Genomic DNA, 10,072 nt, shown 5'->3' with positions numbered 1-10,072 from the left:
AAGGACTGTGTGTTTGTGGGTGTTTTAAGGGACTTTGGGATTTTGGTAAAGACATTAGGTCACTACTTTAAGTTAGTATAGCATTAAATAAACGTCTCCTTTCCTTTTCACAAATCTCTGGTATTGAGAGATGTCTTTCCTCTGGCGGCGGACATAACGGACCCGGGGCCTTCTTTCAACAATAGTATATCATCCCAGGCCCCCTTGTTGTGTTCTGTAACAAAACGACCACGCCAGACCTTAGCTGCAAGGCTGTTGCTATGCTAAACAGCTCTCAATGGCCCTGCTCCATCTGTCCCCTCCCCCAACCCACACCCTGGGAGGGTTGATGGAGACATCCCAAAATCTCCTGGACACCTTAAGTTCTGGACCCCATTTCAAATGCCTATTTGGGGTCCCCCCTCTTGGCTGCACCCTGTAACACTGGGACAGGGGTCACCCTCTGGACTTGGGTGTCACATGAGGTGGAGGCAACACCTTTGGGGTCTGCTGAGACTGAGATCTGGTCTGAAAGGTGCCAGAACCGGCTGTCTCCTCCACCAACACTCAGGGAGGGCAGGTTGCAGCTGAGGAAGAAACTGTGACTTGTCACACAGAGCTGGACCTTAGTACACCCTGTGTGGCTGTCTGTACTGCAGGGCTCAGGGATATTTTATGTCATCTGCACCCCTGGGAACCTTGGCAGACAGCATTATGACCCGGACCTTCATTGCTCTTCTCAGTCTTGGTGAGTTCTGGGGAAAATCAGAAGGATGGGCTCTTCTGCACTCCCAAATCTAGGACTCAGGAGGGTCAGAGGTGGCAGAAATTCTAAGGACAGAAGATACCAGCTCAGCAGGTTTCCAGACCAGGCCTGGAGCTTCTGTGTGTGGGTGAAGGACAGTCTCACAAGGACTCTCTTCCAGGACTGTGTCGTGGCCCGTGGGACCAGGTCCAGGCAGGTGAGCCCTCCCCCAGAACTCCTGCTTCAGCACAAAGATGCCCCTGGGCAGCTGGGGACACACAGTGGGTCTGGGCTGGTGGTGACCAGTGTGGGAGGAGCCTTGGAGTGACAGCTGGGGAAACGGAGGGGACAAGGACCCTCCTGACCCTGCAGGTCTGATTCCTTTCCAGGAGTTCTCCCCAAACCCTCCATCTGGGCTGACCCAGATCCCAGGGTCAGAGAGGGGATCCCTGTGACCATCTGGTGTCAGGGGTCTCTACAGGTAGATGACTACATTCTCTATAAAAGGAAGGGCTCTGCACCCTCGGAAAAGATCCCATAGGCCTCCAGCAACAAGACTGGGTTCCTCATTCAGTACATGAGTTCATACTACGCAGGGGTTTACCAGTGTGCATAGAGCACGGGGGCATGCTGTCTGAGAGGAGTGAGGCCCTGCTGCTGGTGGTGACAGGTAAGGGGGAACCTGGGTCCCCTTCCCACTGCGGGTTCCTCCTCAGAGGATGAAGGGGACAGAATGTGGCTGTAGGGAGGCCTCACCCCTCACAGCCGACACCTAGGGAAGTTGGGGTGACTGTCTCCTTTAAATCAGATCTTCCTTCTCCTTCAGGAGCGTACAATGCACCCTCCCTCTCAGCCCACCCAGGCCCAGTGGTGGCCTCAGGAGGGAATGTGTCCCTCTTGTGCAGCTCACAGTCCACATCAGGTCCTTTCTACCTGCTGAAGGAGGGAGGGGCTGAGCAGCCCCAATGTAAGGAATCGGAATGGAATTACCATCTTGGGAGTTCGCAGGCTGTCTTCCCTGTGGGCCCTGTGAACACCTCCCATGGGGTCACCTACAGATGCTATGGTTCCTCCAGCTACAACCCCAATGTGTGGTCACAGCCCAGTGCCCCTCTGCACCTCGAGGTCACAGGTGAGGTGGCCCACACTTGGCTTCAATTCTTACCTGGCCACAAATAACTGATCTAAACCTTCTGCCTAGTAAAGCCCTGGGGGTTGCGGGGTCACTGACAGGGGTTTACTGGGGACAGAACCAGAGGGAGGAGACTTAGGGAGGGACAAGTGAGAGCTCTCCCTGCAGCCCCAGTGGGCAGTGTGTGTGTGTGTCCCCTGAGTGACAATGACTTTCTCCCCAGGTGTTTACAGGGAGCCCTCTCTCTCAGCCAAGCCAGGCCCCCTGCTGCTGCCTGGAGACAGCCTGACCCTCCAGTGTCTCTCAGAGCCCAGCTTTGACAGATTCGCTCTCACCAAGGACGAGGGCCCCACACCCCCCCAGAGTCTCCATGGGCAGCACAGCCCGGATTTCCCCCGGGGCCCTCTGAACTTTGCCCACGGGGGCCGGTACAGGTGCTACAGTGCACACAACCTCTCCTATGTGTGGTCAGCCCCCAGCGCCCCCCTGGACATCCTGATTGCAGGTGAGGAGCCCTGCCCTGCCCCTTGTCCTGACTGTCTTCCTTGGGGCTCTGGTCTGGGGTCGCCTTGGTGGTGATAGGATCCAGGTTCAGGTCCTGGAGCAGAGGTTGAGAGGATTGAGGTTTTGGGGAGGGATGGAGTGATGGCCATGGAGATAAAAGTTGCCCACCAGAGGGACTGGGAGGAGCTGAGAGGGGTCACAGACAGTGTCCCTGAGGAAGGACAGGGTGCCTCAGCTCAGGGACAAGGGCATGGGGGGACGGGTGACTCTGCACATCACAGCCCTTCTCTCCCCAGGAATGTACAGGAAACCCTCCCTCTCGGCCCAGCGTGGGCCCTCAGTGCCCTGGGGAGCCAACGTGACCCTGCAGTGTAACTCTGAGGAAAGGGCTGACATCTTCTACCTGCACAGGGAGAGGTCCCTGGATCCTCCCCAGCAGCTTCGTCTGCAGGACACAGCCACCCCCTCTCAGGCCAACTTCACCATTAGCCCTGTGACCTGGGGCCATAATGGGACCTACAGGTGCTACAGCTCACACAGCTCCTCCCCCTTCCAGCTGTCACAACCCAGTGACCCCCTGGAGCTCCTGGTCTCAGGTGAGGAACCCCTCCCCACCCCTGTGTTCTCATGGTCTCTTCAGGACCCTGTCCACAGGGGACCTTTAGGCTGGATATGGAGTGAGGGGGTCACCAAAGGAGGGTCAGCATGAGGGGACTCTCAACTCCCAGAGGGACAGAAAAACATAGCTACCCCCCCCTGCCTCATCCTCATTACATCTGAGGCCCAGACAATTTCCAGGGGCCCAGGGAGGCTGGAGATGCCTCAGGCTGAGCAAAGGAAGGAGAGGCTAGTGGCACCCATTCCGGTCCCCTCCCTCTCCAGTGCCCATGGCCTCACCCAGAATCCCCACTCTGGCACGCTTGTATCCCAGGGGGTCTGGGGGCCAGACAGTGATGCAGGGTGGGATCATGGGGCTCTCAGGGATGTGAGGTTGAAAGGTGACACGTCCTTTGGTCATGGGGGAGGGAGATACTGTGGTCCCACTTAGGGGGGGGCCACCAGGCTCAAGTGGGGAGAAGGCACCTCCCACCTCTCACCCTTATTTTGACCACCAGGAGACTCTGAGGATCCCACCATCTCCCCCATGAGACAAGACAATAGAGCTATGTGAGGGTCTGTGTGGGGAGGTGGTGGGTGTGTCCGGGGGGACAGGGGCTGAGTCCTGGGCAAGTTCAGGCTCCTCTGGGGGCTCTGGCTTGGACACACCCTTCTCCTCCCTGTGCCTCAGTGTCTCCAAGTAGAAAAGGGGAGAATTGTGGTCCAGAGTTCAGATTGCCTTTCAGTCTGACTCTGATCTCCTGGGAGGAGGCCTCACAAGGAAGCCCCCAGCACATGATGTTATGGGGACTGTCCCCTCTGCTGCAGTGACAATGAGAATATACAAAGAGGGACACACAGGAAAAGGGTCTGAGACACCCAGGTCCTTTCCCTCAGCTCAGACTCAGCTCAGAAGAGGGGACAAGGGCTGGAATCAGATCTGGTTCTGGTCCCAGCTCTGCTGCTCCCAACGTGGGGCCCGAGGTCCCTTCTCCTCTCTGAAAGTCTGTTCACCCCTAGCCCGCTTCTGCTCACAGGACTATGGTGACATTAGTTGACACAAGGGGACTCACAGAGCTCAGGAAGGCAGAGCTTCAGCCCTGCCTGGCCTTCCCAAACAGGCGTTAGGATTCACCCCAATCCCTGCCCCTTCCGTGTCCCTGCTATGCTGTGGGACAGGTACCAAGGAAGGACCCCCAGCTCCAGGGGAGACAGGACAGGCCCTTGCAGAGGAGGAGCCCAGAGCTCAGAGCTGGTGTCCACCTGGGGCAGCAGGAGGACAGCTAAGGAGACCCATATCCCGGGGTCCAGTCCCAGCCCTGCCCTGGACAGGTTGGGTGGCCTAGGGCATGTGGCTAACCTCTCTGACTGCAGTAACTGGGTAGAGGGTCAGCCATCCCTGGTGCATGAGGGCTGTGAGGTTAGAAGAGATGAACAGCAGACCTCAGCACATGTCTTGCACACAGTAAGTGCTCATTAAATGGCACCTTTGGCTCATTCATGACATCACTCCAGCCCAAGGTCTCCAATGGTACTGGAACATCCTGATTGGGGTCTCAGTGGTCCTCACCCTGCTGTTATTCCTCCTCCTCTTCCTCCTCCCTCGACTCTGGCATCAGAGCAAAGTCAGGACATTGGGTGAGTAGGAAAGGGGGTGACTGGGTTACAGGAGAGAGGGGTTCAGAGCACATGCTGCAGGAAAATAAATAGATGGGGAAGGGCAGCTGAGAAACAGATTTCTCCAGAATCTCCACTCAGAAAATCTAGAAAGAAAACACTTACCATCAGCACAGATGTGCAAATGTGAGGTGGTCTTTAATTGTTTTCAGTCTCCTGAAACATGAAATGTATGCACAAGTGTGTTAAAATTTCCTTCTCTCCTCTGGAGTCACATGGGGAGGAGGAAGAGGGGTGGTCCCGACCCTCCCAATGCTGAGAGTGTTGCTCTTGACCAGCCTAGAGAAAGGCTGATATCTGACCTCCTGCAGGGGCCACAGACGTAGAGCCCAAGAACAGAGGCCTGCAGACCAGGTAATTCCTTCCCCAAAGGCCCCAGTCCCACACCCCAACAGGACCTGCTCTGCCCCTAACACCCCTGTCTCTTTCCCCAGATCCAAACCAGCTGCAGACACCCAAGAAGAGCCCCTCTGTGAGAGGAAGGGACAGCTGCCCTGGGGAGGGGCCACAAGGATTTCAGGAGGCTATGGGGGAGGGGAAGCCTGGGAGGCTGTGAGGGTCAGGGGTGAGAGAGACTGAAATCCACACAGCCCAACCTAGCCCCTCACCTCACCCCTGGGTTAGTGACCCAACTGGGAGCAGGCAGGTCTGCAGCCCTGAGATCTCAGGGACCATGAGAGGAGACACTCCCTGTTCTGCCCCCACAGACGCTGCCATGAAGGAACTACAACCTGGGGAGGACATGGAGCTGGACCCTCAGGTGAGATCCTGGCTCCTGTCCAGGCTGCCAAGGACCTTCCTATTGCCCAGTTTACTCCGGTTGCCACTCCTTGTCCTCACCTCCCCTGGTTCTCAGTAGCACCCACGCTGACCTGTCCTTCTGGGCACCAAGTTGTCCTGCTGTGACTCACCCCCCCCCAACTTTCTTGTGTCCTCGTGACCCATCTTGGGTGGTCCCCTGTGCTGGCTCCTCATCTTCTGTCCCTGTGTAACCCCAGATCTCAGGAGGAGTCATGGATAACTGAATGACCTGCAGGTCCCACAGTCCTGTCACTCATTCACCCAGCAGCTGTGACAGGATCTCACTGGTTATCAGCTCCATGTCAGTGCCCCAGTGCAGCCCCGAGCAGCCTGTCCCCACCCTCTTCCAGCTCCCCTGTGGGTGAGGGAGACACCTGCAAACAGGCAGATGGCATCCTGGAGAGCTAAGTGCTATGAAGGGGAATGAAGCAAGAGCAGGGGGAGGAATGTGTGGTGAAGGGAGAGAACAGAGAAAACAGCAGGTGCAAGGTCCTGAGTCAGGACCTGCTGCTTCAGCCAGATGGGCTCTGTGGCTGGAGCCAAAAGAGCAAGAGACAGAGCGTTAGGTAAAGAGTCAGACCCGTAGAAGTACCAGGAGTCCCAAGGTTCAGGGAGCCCCTGCAGACTCCACCAGGAGAGTGACCTCATCTGATCTGAAGTTTAACTCGTCAGTCTGACACCGCATGGACTTATGACTGGAGGATTTCAACTGTGGGGTCAAGGATACACTGGTTCTGTCTCACTGTCTCTCTGCAGCAGAACAGGACCCATGATGACTCCCAGGGAGAGACATACGCCCACGTGACCCGCTCACCATCAAAGTTCAGGCAGGGAATAGCATCCTCACCTTCCCCCCTATCAGAGGAATTGCTGGACATGAAGGACAGACAAGCAGAAGAAGACACACACATGGACAGTCAGGTGGGTCCCGTCCTTTCCAGACCCCAGGCTTCCCCAAACCCAACCACCTTTCACCCCTCTCATTGTCCCCCTGCTCCAGGCTGCTGCCTCTGCTGCCCCCCAGGATGTGACCTACGCCCAGCTGACCCACTTGGCCATCAGACAGGAGGCAAGTGCACCCTCTTCCTCCCCATCAGAGGAGCCCCCAGATGGGTCCAGTGTGTATGCTGCTCTGGCTGTCCACTAGCTGAGGAAGGATCCAGACCACACACTCTAGGGAGGGGGCCTGCAGGGACCCCAGTAGGCACAGGAGCTGTCTGAAAGGACACTCACTAGTGGCCCCAGCCAGCCTGGGGACCTGACATGGACCCCAGCAGCTTCTGGGACCCTCTAGGAGTCCCCTTATTTGGCAACCACAGATAAGTACTATCTCTACACTTTGGAATCCAAGCAACAGACTTATTAAGAATCAACGTGTGAATTTAGAACCAAAATGGAAGGTAGAGAATGCTTTCAATGAATGATCATGTAAATGTTATACATTAGTCCTATGAAATGGAACATTAACAACCATGAATGAACATCTTAGAGAAGAAAAAGGTGAAGACATTGAAACCACCTAAATGTCCTCCCACACATGCTGAGATGAAGGTGTGGCAACCTGTGCGATGGAGTGTCACTCAGCCACAGAGATAAAATCCTGTCAGTGTAGCCACACAGAGGCATCGTGAGTATGTCATGCTACATGGAGTCAGACCCCACAGCACAAGGACCATACAACTTCACTCATATGTGGGTGAGATGTGAAACTCTGCACTGTCATATGTATTAACTATATGGAACTTGTAATAAAAATTTTCCTGCAATGTGAATGTGGATTCCAAAAAGCTTTATTTGCAAATGCTTCTGAACACATATGCATGTATGAAACACACACACCCATGCACACACATAGGGGCATACACAGACATACAGAGAGAAACACATAAAAAAGAAAACAAACTCATAGAGATAGACATCAAAAAACTGGTCACTGGAGGGGAAGGGTGTTGGCAGGGGGGAGATGAAAAAGTGAAGGGTATTAAGTGTGCAGTGACAGAAGGAGACGAGCCTTTCAGTGGTGGGGACACAATGAAGTAGATAGGTGATATACTACACCAAAGATTTACGAAAAATTACAAAAAGAATGGCAAAGTATTCCCAATGAGGGTAGAAGGTGGAAAATCGTAACAGTAAGAGTAGCTACTGAGGAAAAATCAGGAAGGCCAAAAAATTTTCATTCTTGCAAACATTAATCACACTTCTAAGGTCTAGCATACTGGACACAGAACAAAGAGAGAAGCCTCCCGTCACCCCTATCAGGACAGCATCTCACAACCTTCCTTTCAAATAGATAACAGAACACTGTGAAACGCATACCCCTGAGATGCAAATAAGAGTGCTGTGCTTTACTGACCTTTAATAAAAAGGTCATGAAATTTCACAAGAACACTACTAACATCTTCACACCAACATAATAAAAAATGTAGATGAAATCCACAAAAATACAATTTACAAAAATGACAGACATAGAATAAATAGAAATTCTGAACTGTTCTACATGAAACATTTTGACCTTGTACTTCAAACTCTTCCCACAAAATGAATGTGGAGTCTGGGAAAACTCACTGATAAAATCTTCCAAATGCTTTTGTATGCAAAAGCACACACACACACACACACACACACACACTCAGATATACAAACATACACACAACAGCCTTACACGCATTTCTCCTGACAACAGAGAAGAAAGGCACATCCCACAACAGAGTTTATCAGGCCAGAAATAAATTGATGACGAAACCAAACAAGGGAGGTACAAAGAGGGGACCTCACAGGAAGGTCTCTCATGTGACTCAGGTGCAGAATCCTAAACAAAATTTCACCAAGATGCATCAAAGCATAACCTGTGTCATCCATCCCGACCAGGCAGGTATGTGATTTCAGGAATGCACGGTTGGTTCATATCCAGAACATCATCGGTACAATTCAAACTTTCAAAGAATAGTAATAAAATATAAAATAAAATAAAAGGATCCTCCCAACTGATGTAAAACTTGTGTTAAAATACAGCACCAATTTCTAATGAAAAACACTTCAGAAAGACAAGGGCATTTTCTATCACCTATCAAAGCATCTTTCAAAAGCTTTCTAAAAAGAAATGATGTTTAAACATAAAAACTTGAAAACTTTTTACCTGCAATTGAGCCTGGGCCAAAAATAGTCGCTAGGGAGCTGCAGACACTCAGCTTCTCACCTCCTGGTACTCCTGCATGTCAGTCCAGGCCAGCCCCACTCCCCAGGATTTGCTGGGAGGGGAGGGGCCCCTCTGAGGGAGGAGTGGAGGGCGCCACACTGGGGCCCCGCCCCACCACAGGCCCTGCCCAGCAACCAGCACCCAGAGCAGTTCCCTCCCTCACAGTCTCAGCTGTGGGTCAGGTCCCACCTCTGCCCCTGCTTTGGCTCCCACTCCCACACCTGCACCTGCACCTGTTTCTCCAGCATCCACCACAGCATCTTCTGATCCTGCACCTGCTAGTGCAACCAAGTAGGAGATACCTGGAACTCCCATCAACAATCGAACATCCAGACATTCTTCCCTGTTAAACATTTTTTGAGGATGCAACAAGTGCTCTTGTGACAGATCAATCCTCTGAGAATTTGGCCACTGAGGTTATGTCGATGGGCTATGAATCATAGCAAGGGACGCAGCCATGTGAGCCAGGTTCATCACCCTGAGAGCCTCGCTGTATCTTTAAAGGAAACTCTAGAGACAGAAAAAGTCAAGCTGTGCTTGCTCCCCTTCCAGCTGCTAGTTCTGGGGCTCCTCAGCCCAGGCCCTGTCCCTGCAGAGCCTGAGACAGTACTAAAGGAGGGGGCCAGGGGGTTTCTTTGTTGATGTTCTGCAATGACTCCCTTTGTTTTTTTTCTTCAGGTCCATCCCACATGGCTGCTTTGAGTCCTCACATCTAAAATATCATGCCCTCTTCCACTGTTATGTAATAAAATGTTCTTCATTTATAATCATATTACCAGATGGGCATTATTGAATTTATATTTCTTCAGTTCACAGAATTAACGTGGATTCACTAACTGATTAAATGCACTAAGTCAGATACAAGCCTGGGAAATACAGATCCCAACCCACACCACCACCCTTTCTGTTCCCACAGTCCTTCCTGTCCTTATCAGATGCCACCTGTGCCATTTCCCGAGAAACGTCATCACTTGAAGGGACAGCCTGGTGGTGTGCTGCTCTGAAAACTCATCTATCTGAGCATCCTGACTTGTGATGCTTGACCATTTTTGTGGTGTAAATTCTCCCTTCATGACCAACCCAAAATGCCAACCTGACTTCACTATGTGCAGAGTTGGGAGATGGCAGAATCATCCTCACCACCAAGAAAGAGCCATCGGACAAACACCTCCCCACATGCCCTCTGTTGACTGCATTTCATCATCTTGTAGACATAATGATAATTCCTACTGTAGTGTGAAAATGCAGTGTCAGTGAAATTGTGACAACATAACCCCAGATATTCACACAAGAGTAAAAAAAAATCTGGAAACAAATGGGTTCAGAATTCAAATAAATGTGGTGAAGGTAAAAATTACTTCAACCCATTTGGAGAGTATGTTGGAATTATCTAAGTAAAAGAAGGAGGCACAGAGTTTTGACCATAACATATACATGC

General features: G+C 52.2%; 1 long non-coding RNA gene and 1 pseudogene across 1 annotated transcript; both read left to right on the top strand.

Moving 5' to 3' along the window:
* Positions 1-429: 429 nt before the first annotated feature.
* Positions 430-10,072, top strand: part of LOC114510963 — a 133,413-nt pseudogene continuing 123,770 nt past the window's right edge.
* On the top strand, positions 6,115-6,923 carry LOC118496645. Its single transcript, XR_004900150.1, has 2 exons — positions 6,115-6,356; positions 6,436-6,923. It is a non-coding gene; the product is annotated as an uncharacterized LOC118496645 (long non-coding RNA).

The sequence above is a fragment of the Phyllostomus discolor genome, chromosome 12 (genome assembly GCF_004126475.2).
Source record: "Phyllostomus discolor isolate MPI-MPIP mPhyDis1 chromosome 12, mPhyDis1.pri.v3, whole genome shotgun sequence".
Lineage (NCBI taxonomy): Eukaryota > Metazoa > Chordata > Mammalia > Chiroptera > Phyllostomidae > Phyllostomus > Phyllostomus discolor.
The sequence above is the reverse complement of the archived record's forward strand: the minus strand, read 5'-3'. Positions and strand labels throughout refer to the sequence as shown.